The following is a 13,696-nucleotide window of genomic DNA, read 5'->3' as shown; positions in this document are numbered from 1 at the left end:
TAGTTCTCTCGCATTTGTCTAAATACACCAATAACACACTTCCTTTTTTATTATAAAGAACACATAGACCATTATAAATAATAATCTGATGTCTATATCGCAGTGTTTATAGCCAATGGCTAATTTGCAACACATATCCTTGGTAGGGCTTTTACAGTTCAACAAACACTAATGTAAAATTTGAACAGATAGTGATTATTGGACCATCCGGTTGTCTGTCTTGCCAATTACAACACCTTTCCACACTTCCCTGGGTCCTCCACTCCTTACCCTGGTGAAGGTTCTGAGTCATTCAAGTCTTGTTAACCCAAAAGGGTTCAAATGAAGGCAACTTGACATCTTTGGGAGAGTCAATCTTATAAACTGTAGCTGTTTATTGTATATTGAGGGGGGCTTAGATTTCACCTTTCCAGTACCTATAATGCAGCTTTGAATCTCATTCCTAAGCAGTTTCAGTCTAGGTCACACCTTCCTGCATCTAATCAACACGAGTCCGACTCAATAGAGGATAATGACCCATCAGGGGGTAGAGAGGAGGGGTACCCAGAATAGTTTCTGCTCATTAAATAACAATAGACAGCCACAGCTTATAAACTGGACCCTATATTCCAGTTGACAAAGCTCCTCGGATGAGAAGCGAAACGTCTTTAAAAAAACCAAACAAGTCCAGTTGCTTTAATTTGAACCCTTTTGGAACTCCACTCATTACTACTCACATACTAGCCTGGCAAGCCAGACGAAATAAATGTATTATTTGGGGTAGAACTAGACCAAACTTTGCAAAGCAAGAATTTGGTCTAGTTCACTAGGCTACTCACATACCACTGGTCTGAGACGTTCTCTGCTCATCAGAGAAGGAGAAACAGCCGGCTGCTACCAGAGTCCCAAAAAGAAAAACACCATTTGAAGTCAAAGGCAACAAAAGACGTTCTAACCTAGAAAACAGAGGCTGGTGTTTAGCGCTATCTTTTTTCCTCTGGCATCACGGGTTCCTGGTTCTGGCAGAAACATCTCAGGGAGATACCTAAGGGGACGGCTGAGTTTTGTGTGACCGTGTTTGTGTTCAAAGCCTAGCTTGTTCTGTAGATTCACCATAAGAGCTTTAATGTAAATGAATGAATGAAGGAAATGGGGCTTCAGTCAGCTTGTCTTACACATAACGATTTTTTTAAGTCTCTGAAGGCTTTTAATGGCCACAGAGTTCCCAAGGTGTTCCAATGTGTTACCACCTTTCATCCATTGGCTGTGCCAAGTCTGTTCATAAGACTTACTGGGAAAAAAATAATTAACTTGTTACCAACAGCATGAACCACCACTCATTCCAGATGTGCACTGATCAAACATTCCTTGATAGGGAACTCAAAACCTCCTGAAAACACCCCTAAAGCACCACAAAGAACACGATCGTAGGCCTTCTCCAAGTCAACTAAACACATGAAGACTGGTTGGGCTAACTCCCATGAACCCTAAAATAACCTCGTAACTCGCTGATCCAGTCATTTCAAACTGGAATGAAAATGACACTGAGCAGTCAGGAAACAAAAACATCTCAGAGCATTTTTCTACATTTTTAAAATATTTTTGATTATCAGCTATAGTGAATTTGTCACTGTCTCTTTGCCCAAATACACCGCTTTACCTTGAAACACTGGATGTAAGGTTTCAATAAAATTAACAGAAAAACATGTAACTTTGTTGTTGCCTGGCTGTTTTTGTTCAGTTTTAAATTTCCACTCAGCTTTCTTGAAATATGTGTAACTTTTGGGGAGAAAGTGCTTCATAGGCTACGGTTTTGTCACCTTCCTTCTAAAGTCAACAGAATTAAAGTGACAGTGTGTATTTTCCCTGGCGATAGGGGCAGTAGACATCTAAGTCATTGTAAGCAAGCATTATTTTTGTGTTCAAGTAAGACCTCACCAACGGATGGCCATTAGGGTCAAAAGCCCTTGGGAGTGCTACCTCCAGCAAAATAACAAGAACATCAGATTAATTTTCAACACTTGCAATGACTGAAGAGGTGAATGTGTAAAAGAACAATGTTTATTAATGCTGAAAGTTTTGTAACCATTTGTTACAAATCAGTAAATGCATTCTGTCCTCATGGGCTACCGTAGAAGGAAACATGCAGGGTTTGCCCCAGAAATTAAGTTAGGCCTGGCAGATTTTTTTTGGGGGGGGGGGCACGCTCCGTCCCTCAGCGCTCCTTCGTGAGAGCGGGGGTGGGGGTGTTGCACACATTCAGCTGCTGTTTCTCATCAGTATCCGCTGATGGAGGGCTCTAGTTTCATTGCGCCATTCGTCATGTTAGGGATGAGGAAGGGGGCAGGGCATGATGCTTAGCCTGGCGGGTGGCCAAGCAAAGCCTGGCAGGCCGCCAGGCTTATAAGGTGCTGGGGGAAACCCTGAACATGGCATCCAATATGGCGTCGCCCAGAGACTTAGACCTGCTCCCATGTATTTTAGACCCAATTTTTATGGTTTTATGTTATGAAACTGTCAATACTTTTCAACAATTGGGTATATTTTAATTCATTTACAACAACATTTTAATGAATATTTCCAGAGATTAATGGTAAAAACTACACATTGTAACTTTAAAGTAGGGCTGCAACAACGAATCGATAAATTTGATGAAAATCGATTACTAAAAGCATTGGCAACGAATTGCGTCATCGATTCGTTGTGACGCACAACTCTTCCAAAAGCCCCCCCACCCCTTCCCACCCGCCGTTGCGCGCAGACTGGAGCAAGTCAGATCAGCGCGAGGGAGAGCCGGCAGGTGTTTGGAAGAGGAACATGGCAGAAGCAGCGAGACCCAAAAAAGTAAAAACTTCTAAAGTTTGGGAGCATTTTCAGTTAAATCAGGCGAAGACATTCGTTACCTGCAACGTTTGTAGGTCAGACTTAGCATGGCACGGGAGTACTACAGTGATGATGCAGCATCTTAAACACAAGCATGTCGGAATCATCAGTCAGTGCGTTTACATGCAGCCAGTAACCCTTTAAAAACCCGAATATTCACAATAACCCGGTTCCGCAGGTCCTTGTAAACACCGCCAAAAACCCGGATATCCCCATAACCGGGTTTTTAAAAACCCGGTTACTACACCTGGGGTAACCCTTTTCTAACCCGAATGTTTGGTCGTGTAAACGCATACCGGGATATCCCCATCAGAGCGTGTGTTCTGCGCATGCTCTGTTCGCAAGGAATCTTGGTCTTTTGAGTAGCGAGACGTCTTGTATGCGCCAGAACACCGGAAGTAAACAACAAGTTGGGGGCAAAATGGCGAGTCGCGGCACAGCACCACACTTTGAGTGACGAGGAAACGAAAGCGCAAACAAGCGCTGTCGCTATCTCTTCCGAACTGGGAAACATGTTGTTTTCACGGATACTGGAACAAAAAGAACCGGAAATGACGCATATTGCGTCTGGACGTCGTCCATACGTCCAGACGCTACACCAATGTTCGCAGTTAAATCGGATTATGCAAGTTAGAGGTAACTCTTTCTATTTATGCTTGTAAACGGGTTATTCTGATCAACTCAGAAACCCTAATCCCGACCTTAACCCGATCATAACCCGGATATTGGCTGCATGTAAACATACTCAGTGAGGAAGGAGAGAGCTCGGTGTCCGGGTAAGTTAAAAACTTTTCAAAAGTGATTCACCCAAGCCCCGGATTATCACACAGGCTAGACATGCCCTAAGCTTGTAAAAAAAAAAAAAGTCTATAAAATCGTAAGCGCGACGCTATTAGATAAACGGGGGGGGGGGGGGGGGGGGGGGGGGGCGGCTCGCACTGCTGCGAACCGGTTCCGCCGTCACATTCCCGCAGAAACTGGTTAATCACACCGGGGCCAGACTACTAGCATGTAGTGTCAAAAAAATCGATACCTAAATATAAATCGATGCTAAAAGTGGTATCTAAATTAGATATTCCATCCCTGTGGTATCGATATTATGGACTATTATACACAGCCTTCTTCAAGTACACCGACACGCACGACAGCCAGATGCCGTAAAGCAGCCTCCGCCTCCCAGACAAACAGAAGAAGACGCCGCATGGCTACATTGCAATTTCCCACGCAAGTTGTCTCCGATCCAAGTTTTGTCTGCCAAATAAATAAACAAAAACATAAACAGCGAATTTGGGAGGCGCTTCACAGCCCAACTTCATTAGCATACCATGTCCGACACGTAGTGGTATATTCACGCTTATGTGCTTAAAGGAAACTCCCGTTTATTGCAACCCGGACTTAATTTCTAGCATGCAGTATGTTGGTTTACTCACGCTGACAACTTTGGTGCTACTTGGATTCCCCGGGGTATTTAGATCCATCGGCGAATCGCCGTCAGCGTATATCCATATGACGGGTGCGGACAGGCACCCATGGTGCAGCCTCGAAATAAGACATTATCTGCACCAAAACATCTTCCTGTCGAAAGATTTTGTTAGGAATCACTAACATGATTTCCCTGTTCGTTTGGAGCGGGTCTGGGATTTCTAGGCGTAAACAGACTAGCCGCGGCTAATCTAACCGGCGCTTTTAATGACGTCACTGCCGTGCGCCAATCTGTTTTTATTAAGATTACCGCGGTAGATGTACCTTTGTCCTACTGTGGAGAAATTTGTTTTCTCCCTTTATTGACCAACAGAGTTGTTCAAAAGTACAGAACAAAACATATGGCATTACAGCTTATGACAAAAATGCACCTTAAACAGAGTTTAAGCAGCAAAACATCACTCTGCAGATAGTGTATATATAGTGAGACAATTCATGATTTAAAGTGTTAACTTTCACCAGTTTTTGTATGCACGTTTTAAAAAATGCTGGTACTTGAAAGGTTTAAGCACTTTATACACTTAATTCCTAACATTTTATTTTTGCAATATAAATAGAGGAATTTTATTTTTTGAATAAACTTGTTCAATAAATTGGTGTTTGTAAATAGTATCGAAATCGAGTATCGAGTTTTTTTTCAAGTATCGAACCGAGTTTGAAATTTTAGAATCGTGACAACCCTACTAGCATGTGGTTTTACAACCGCAATGTCCTTGGAAGCAAAAACGCTTTTAAAAGGGAGGGAGGAGTCCTAACTGTTGCTGCAGACGTGTTGTGTGAGAGAGCAGTATATACTGGTTAATATATTTTTGGGTTCAGTTGCTTTCATGTGGGCTAATGTGAGTCTATTTGGGATCATTGGAATGATCAGCAGCATTTCTTGATGTGACTTTATGGCAGTTGCCCAGGGCATCATCACAAGGAGGATGGCATTCATTTACTTTTGTTTTATTTGGTATTTTTTCAGTCATTTTTGGAAATAGTGATTAATTTTGATTAATTCACAGCCTATGTTTAATTACATTTAAAAATTAGTTGTTTGACATCCCCAAATATAATAAATGTCTACAGATGAGATCAAACAAAACAGATGAGAATTGCCCTTAAAGAGCAAGTCACCCCCAAATAAACTTTTTTTTGCTGATAAACTAAATAAACGAGTGTCTAATCGTGCTGCAGACACGTGTCGTCAATAATTTGGCACTTCAGTTGCATCTTAGTTAAAATTTAAATATTCTGCCTAAAACTGGCAGTGTTGTGCCGTTGTCAGGTAAAAACTCTGCACTGTATTTTAATTTAAATCTGCCACTGCTATTGGCTAAGAAGTATGCTATGATGTAAACTGGTACATTATGATGTCACAATGATGTCGTGAGCCTGAGTGTGTGCGTATTTGTTAGTGGCTCCGCCCTCTCGGTCTGCCAGGCAACAGCATTTGTTCCATTTTTCAAACATGAAGTGGGAGTGGAGTTAGACTCTGGTAGGGGTTGACTTGCTGTTTAACTTGGACCAAGCATTTTAGGTCACAGATAGGTGTAGCTTAGGGTCTCTGTCTATACACCTTATAAGACAATTTAGGTGATGGCATGTTGTTTTTCTGCTATTGATCTGTTTTCTAATAATGTTGTGTTTAATAAAGTGAAGGAAGGAGAGAAATAACGTTTCCCTAGCAGTTTTTAAAAATTTCCCCATGTAATCAGATTAATCGATTAATCGTGTCGAGACCTCATCCGATTCATTGATTATCCAAATAATCGTTTGTTGCAGCCCTACTTTAAAGAATCCAAAAAAACAAATGCCATACTATTGTTTTCATCTATGTTGGTAAAAACATCCCACATACTCCCAAAGTAGAATCTGTAACCAAATCTGAAGCTGGGTGTACCTTTGGTAGCACACAGCCACTCACTGTGGGTCACACAACCTGAACGGAAACTCTATTTAACTTGCAAATAAGCTGCTGGTTGTTCCAGTGATGCCCTCGCTCCCCTCTACAGACGTTTTCATGGATATTCTGAGCTTAACCTCCTTTACATGTACAGGGGGCATATGGAAATATGGAAATGTACATGACTCAGAAAGCTCACTTTAGAAACAAATACACAGAGTAAGCTTCTTTTAACTTTAGTCATTTGATCTTATGTGGAAACTGTTGATGTCAGAATCTTCGAATGTGTTCATCTTCATGCTGAAATGCATGGCTTATATTCTAGAGTTTATAAGGAGGACTGTTGGCTGGCAGTGCCTACCACGATAGCGGAATGACCTGCCAAGCACTACCAGAAAAGAGGCGTCCTTGTTTATCTGCAAGTAACTATTAGACCCACCTCTTCAGAGAGCATCTCCTACCCTAGTAGAACGTACACCCTAATCTGCTGTGTTGTCTTTGTGTCTGACTGAAGTCAAACCAAACCGGCCTACTCCTACTCCACCTAAGGTACCATGATAATGCGGATAGAAAACCAAAGTTCTCTGCAAGTAAAAGACATCACAGCTCAGCTGAGCTCTCATTGGCCTGGGCACTATCAGTGTTTACCTGCACATCATAAAATTAACAATTACCCTAAATAGATCAGCATTTCTTATTTTTAAATGCATGTAAACACATTATTCTTGTTGAAGGAGAAATGGTCATCATGCTTAAGTGCCCAGATAATACAGTAGGAGCCCAACTTCATCTCCATGTAAACGACTCAATCAAGCTGATACAGGTAACTTCCGTAAGTGGCAAGTCCACGGTCTTCTGATGATATAATCACCACAAAGTAATACATATAACACCATCAAACAGTATAGTATGTACTAAATAAGCTGCACTTCACTCCATTCCTTCAGCCATTGTTAAAATAGAGTCTCATTTTCAAACATTCTGCTGACATTCATTGGTAAATAGTCTCTTTAAATGTGAACTCCGGATATTCTACGATTGTCCAAAATGTGGTCCACGGACCATCTGCGACATTCGGCGTAATTTTGAGCAGCCCCTGCTTGAACTCCTAAAGTGTGGGAATTTTCACTCCAGAAGGCTGTTGATACAAAATGACACCTTTACCTAATTTTTATGTTCACTAATTTTTGTGACTAGCAAAGACTTTTAGTTTGATGATATCAGTCTGCACCTTGACAAGTGTGAACACATCCAATGCTTTCAACACAAAGCCTGTTGGTAATTAACGCATATATTTTTAAAGGCATTCATTCAAACTACGCAACCTACATGAAGACATAAATTGGAAGGTTGCAGGTTCGAGCCCCGCTCAGTCTGTCGCTGTCGTTGTGTCCTTGGGTAAGACACTTAACCCACGTTGCCTGCTGGTGGTGGTCGGAGGGACCGTTGGCGCCAGTGCTCGGCAGCCTCGCCTCTGTCAGCGCGCCCCAGGGCAGCTGTGGCTACATCGTAGCTCATCCCCACCAGTGTGTGAATGGGTGAATGACTGATTGTATTGTAAAGCGCCTTGAGGGGTTCCATGACTCTAGAAGGCGCTATATCAAATACAGGCCATTTACCATTTACCATAAAACAAATACAATACAAACAAATACAAATAAGGTAAATAAAGATCACGTCCTGCAGAGTGAGGCTTTCTTCATGTGTCAGGAACTTGATGCTTACATTTTATTGGGCCACACCTCAGTGTTCAAATCAAAGAGCTTCCCAACCCAATATGTAACTGCGTTAAATAATCAAGACTTTAATGCTCAACAAAATAACTTTGATCATATATTTCCATAACCAATTCGCTCCAGAATAATCACAGCTTTGAAAACAACTGTGATTGATCAACATGCTGTCTGAGCAGAAAGAATGAAACATTTTAGAAATCACAGGCCACTTGTGTGGCAGACTGGTATCTGATATCGGACCGGCTGCAACCAGAGTTGCCCGACACAAACAGAAGCTTCGCCAGGTGAAAGTGGTAACAGAGCACTACTAGAACCAGAACCAGATCAGATGACTGCGATGATGCAGGAAAATGTAAGTCCAAATGCCCTGAAACACAATCTGCTACTCAAACAACTACGAGTAAAACAAGCCACCTGTACGTCACACCTTACTGAACGGTTGACTTTCTTTCGCTAATTAACGTTTATTTGGTCGTTTTCTGCTAAAAACAGACGCAGAAGTGAAGATGAAGCCTCTGACGATGAGCAAGCAGCAACAAGTTCACACCAGTCCCGCTAATCCTGACTTATTACATAATAAGACGCATGATTGCTCGACTGCAGCGTCACAGTCGCCCCGCCAGGAGACACATCGAGAATAATCGCGTTTTATCAGAAGATGGGGGGGGGGGTAAAAACAGCAGAGCTCGGGGATCATGTGCTCGACTCACCTCTGCTGAGTTGGCGGGGTCTCTTGGCTACCTCTGGCTCGCAGACTAGTTGTAAATATTAATGCAGGTTGAGTCTGTCTGCTAATTGTTAGCAGGCGGTGATTAATGCTTGTAACGTTAGTTTGCTCTCTCAATGGGACGCCTAATTCCACGATTGGTTCTCGGTCCAGCCAAGTCACGTGGATCCAATATTTATATCGGGGAAGGTAAAAACAGGTTCTGGTGCGTTCGCTAAACTCCATTTACCGCCATATCCAGTCTATTTGTTAGCCATCAGTGCGTCTGCACTGTTCTACCAAGGGCTTCAGTGGGTAAACATGACAACATCCGAGACGAACGTCATTTCCGGGTTGAAACTTCAACATAAAAGCAAAGTAAGCGTTGCATCTTGCTATCAGTCAAGTGGAAAATTACTGGGTTAAATTTATGTAAGTTTCAGGGGTTATATATTATTTATTACAGAGACCCTACCAGCTCTCCACAGTTCTAACACGAAAACACAAATGATTTTATATTTGAAAACAATTAAATTCAAATCAGCAAAGCTCCTTGTCAGTGGTTATTTTGCAATTCATTTGTAAACTGAAGAAAATGTACCAGTGATAATAATGAGAATAACGATTTTACTGTACAATATTATTTTTGCACCTACCTGTAGGGATTTATTTTGAAGGGTGAAGGCTGACCTTGTTCCACTTCCTGCTCGGGTGGACTTAATCATGTGATCTTGGGAGGTACTTTCACTTAACGAATATCAAAGAAAATAAATGGAATTATGTAATAATCTTCAACAGATGAAAATTAGCTCTCAAATTTATTTCTTTTATTTGTATATTCTTCCATATTTGTAATCATATATATGTATTTAAGCAATGCATATACAAATAAAGTTGTTGAAGCCTTATTACGCGTAGTATTTTAATTTGTGGATGAATGAAATAATTATATGATAACTAAGGCGTGATCATTTTTATTATGTGAGTTCATTATGGTTTTCTAGTTTAGTTTAAAAGATGTACGAATCAGACGCTCTTTATAACAGTTATTAAATGGCCCCCTCTTGTGGCTGCTGGATGATGGTCCTCGTTTACGTTTCAGAACATTGGGTTTAAAAGTTAAATTATATTGTTTTGTGATTTCGTACATACACATTTGTTTAGTTTGATTACTGTTTAAATTGTTTGCTTTTAATCGTTATTTGTTTTATATTTTCTGTGTTTTTAGTTTCTTCACAAACTCTTGAATTTCCACACTGAAATAAAACAATAAAATGTTTTTACTCATTTGAGTCACTAAGCATTAGATATAGAAATAAAAGTGTAAAATATTAAAAAATATTACTTTATTTAAAACTCAATATTAGTTCAATTGTGTCATCCACAGTTTCTGTTAATGTGTTGCAGGTCTGAAATGTATAGGCTTGGATTTAGTAGTAAGAAAGTAGTACGTGAATTTTATTTATATAGCACTTGTCACAGACATAGAATCACAAAGTGCTTCACTTAGATTAAAACAAAATAAAACAAGGTCATAAAATCATAATGATCTCAAAATCATAAGTGGATTAACATCAGAAAGAAGATGAGATTACAAATTTAAGTTAAAAATAAGAAAATAAAACATTTAGGTAAAAGCAGCTTTAAATAAAAGGGTCTTTAGCTGTTTTTTTTAAGACTGTCAATGCTACATAAGGAAAAAGGAAGAGCATTCCAAAGTCAAGATGCAACAGTCTGGAAGGAGCATCACTTCAAATTTTATATCTGGTCTTTGGAACATCTAGAAGGTTCTGGTGGGTGGACCTGAGGACTGGGTTGGAGCATAAGGCTTTAACAATTTAATAATATAGGGAGGAGCTTGACCATGTAGAGCATTGAAAGTTCTAATCAGGATTCTAAACTTAACTTTAAAGTTAATGGGTAACCAGTGCAGAGACATTAGAATAGGAGTGATGTGTGCTCTTCTGTTTGCTCCAGTTAGGACCCTCACTGCAGAGTTCTGGACTAACTGAAGGCAATGAAGCACTTTTTTGTTAAAACGTGAAGAGTGTGACAGTAATCTAGACGGGAGAAGATGAAGGCATGGATGACCATTTCAAGTTTATGTTTTGACACCAACCTTCGCAGTTTGGAGATATTTCTTAAGTGATAAAAACAGTTTCGGACCAATGTTTTTGAGTAGCCTTCAAGAGACATTGATTGGTCAAAAACAACACACAAATTCCTTAAGTTCGTTTTGATGGCAGAAGATAAATGAACAAGTTTAGACTAATCAGGGGAACATGCTCTCAGGGGCAATTACCAGTCTTTTCAGAGTTGAACTGAAGGAAGTTATCTTCTAGCTAGGTGATAGCTGAAAGACACTAGTAATTCAGACAGTTTATAGAACTCAGAATCCTTAAAGGAGAAGTACAGCTGAATATCATCTGCAGGTGATAAGAGACATTAAGAAAAGAATCAATTATCTGTCCAAGAGGGTGTATGTACAGTAGAAACAAGAGTGGACCCAAATCAGAGCCCTGGGGTACCCCACAGAACAGATCGGTAGAATCTGACATGATTTGGTTTATACAGACACTGTAACTTCGGTTAGAAAAGTACGATCTAAACCAGTCTAGAACAGTTCCAGAGATCCCCACTGAGTCACGAAGTCTGTTATTTAAGGTGTTGTGATCAACAGTGTCAAACGCTGCAGAAAGATCTAACAACACTAACACTGAGGACTCCCCGTTGTCTGCAGCCATCATGATGTCCTCATACCCAAAGCGACAAAATTTGACACATGTGACCAAGCCTCTATATATGACGATTTGGGATACCCCAGCGCGTCAGGAGACGACAATCAGGGACACAATGATGACGCACCATCCCAGAGCGTCGGTATCCGACGCTGGTGGTGAGACGGACATTAGAACGACTTGTGAACTACTTAACCTTCCCCTCACCCCAATCCTTACCTTAAGGTCACAGTTACTGACCTTAAGGGTAGGATTGGGATGAGGGGAAGGTTAAATAGTCGAATAATGTCCGTGTGACCGCGGGCATCAAACACTGACGCCAGCGGAGCCACGTGTCCCTGCGTGTCCCTGATCGTCGTCTCCTGACATGCTGGGGCATCCCAAATCGTCATATATTGAGGCTTGGTCACACGCGTCATATTTTGATGCTTTGAGTGTGAGAATGTGTTGTGATGTCACTGGAAACTTCATGCAAAGCTGTTTTTGTTGAATGCTTTTTACGAAAACCAGACTGGAATTTGTCAAAATGGTTGTGTAGTTCCCGAAAAGTAATCAGTTGATCTGCCACAACTTTTTCCAGTGTTTTAGAGATAAATGGTAATTTAGAAATGGGTCTGCAATTTTTGGGCTGAGATGAGTCCAAGCTAGTTTTTTTAAGGATAGGTTCAATAACTGCATGTTTGAAAACAGATGGTACAGAGCCAGATTGTAGGGATAAATTAATAAAAGCTACAATGCATGGGCTAATTTGGTCACAACGGTGGCACAGGAGTTAAGTGCTTGCCCTGTAATCAGAAAGTTGCAGATTCAAGCCCCACAGTCTGTCGCTGTCGTTGTGTCTTTGGCCAAGACAATTAACCCACCTTGCCTGCTGGTGGTGGTCAGAGGGACCGGTGGCGCCAGTGCTCGGCAACCTCGCCTCTGTCTGTGTGTCCCAGGGCAGCTGTGGCTACATCGTAGCTCATCCCCACCAGCGTGTGAATGTTTGTATGAATGGGTGAATGACTGATTGTGTTGTAAAGTGCCTTGGGGGGTTCCAGGCCTCTAGAAGGTGCTATATCAAATACAGGCCATTTACCATTTACAACTTTACACAAAGTGGAGATCTGTTCTGCTCAATATTTGAGTGCTGTTTCAGTTTTTTATTTCTTTTTTTTTTCAGAAGGTCTGTGGCATTCTTTCTTTCATGACTGGATTCTTTACCCACCTGTTGAAGAACTAACAGTAATTTTACAGGAATTGGCCTGTTTTTCCTGCTCTTCATTTGCCAAGAAGTGAAGTGTCGTGATGAGGAAGTTGAGTCACGATGTTCTGAAAAGTGGTGAAATATTTGCTGCTGAAACTCTGTGGTTTTTCAAAGCTGAGATTACAGATTTTTCATCTTTGTAAAAGTCTCAGATGAATTTTTCAGTTAATCTGGTGGTTGTTGTTGTTCATGTTCATTATGTTTGGTATTGGTTCAGTTATCACAGATTTTGTAAAGTTCAGTGATGATACTTGTTTGTTGTTGTTGTTTTCATTTGTTTTAGTGCATTTTTTTGCTTCTGAACCTGTTGGTTTTAGGACAGAACTTTTATTGGACTGAATTTTTCTGAAAGAAAACAATCAACTTGTCAACACAAGTGTAGCATTCCTGTGTGATATCTTCTCTGCTATCCTATCTCCTCGCGGGCATTCTCAAAGTAGCATCAAATCCTTCTAACCAGCACCCAGATGAAGTATTAGGATTAGTGCTTTCATCAGTCATTTGTCACCAGTCCTATGCACGTCTACTGCCTTCTGGTGACAGTAAATATTTCCATTAAAGATGTATTGTGGTATATTATTCCAGGCCTTAAAGGGTTAAACTGTTAGCCTGGCAAGCCATCCTTAATATGTGACTATATAGTATGGCCCACGACCCATAGACAAAGCTCTGTTGTGGATCAGGATCTGCGGTTGCCTGTTAAACTGTCTCCACATGCTACTGGACAACAAACAACTTTAGGTACTGCCCCTGCTATTGGATGTCAGTTAGCGGGGGCAGTCTACCATGCACTGTTGAAGAAGATACAAATACATCTTTTTTTGAAGTAAAAGACTATCTGCTCTTGATTTAAAGCAAAGCCCATGGGTGTTTCTCAACGTCAAGGCGCCTGACCTTTCAAGGCGATGTCTTGCTAGGTCAGGCGCCTTGCTTATGAGGACACTGTCCTTCCTTGGTCAAAGAAAACGATTAAATGGAACAGACTTACCTCGCGTGACTGTGGCTCTGCAAGCCGTGGTCACGTGACGTGACACATGA

The 13,696-nt window shown here is 41.0% G+C and overlaps 1 protein-coding gene across 4 annotated transcripts in view; it reads right to left on the bottom strand.

The window, feature by feature from the left end:
- Positions 1–8,892, bottom strand: part of osbpl8 (oxysterol binding protein-like 8) — a 111,408-nt gene extending 102,516 nt beyond the window's left edge. For all 4 annotated transcript variants that reach the window (XM_015955534.3, XM_054739531.2, XM_054739532.2 and 1 more), the window contains exon 1: positions 8,679–8,892. The gene's annotated coding sequence lies outside the window, so the exon portion shown is untranslated. The remainder of the gene's footprint in view (positions 1–8,678) is intronic.
- Positions 8,893–13,696: the final 4,804 nt, after the last annotated feature.

This window comes from Nothobranchius furzeri, chromosome 1 (assembly GCF_043380555.1).
Source record: "Nothobranchius furzeri strain GRZ-AD chromosome 1, NfurGRZ-RIMD1, whole genome shotgun sequence".
Classification (NCBI taxonomy): domain Eukaryota; kingdom Metazoa; phylum Chordata; class Actinopteri; order Cyprinodontiformes; family Nothobranchiidae; genus Nothobranchius; species Nothobranchius furzeri.
This window is presented reverse-complemented; position numbering and strand designations above follow the sequence as displayed.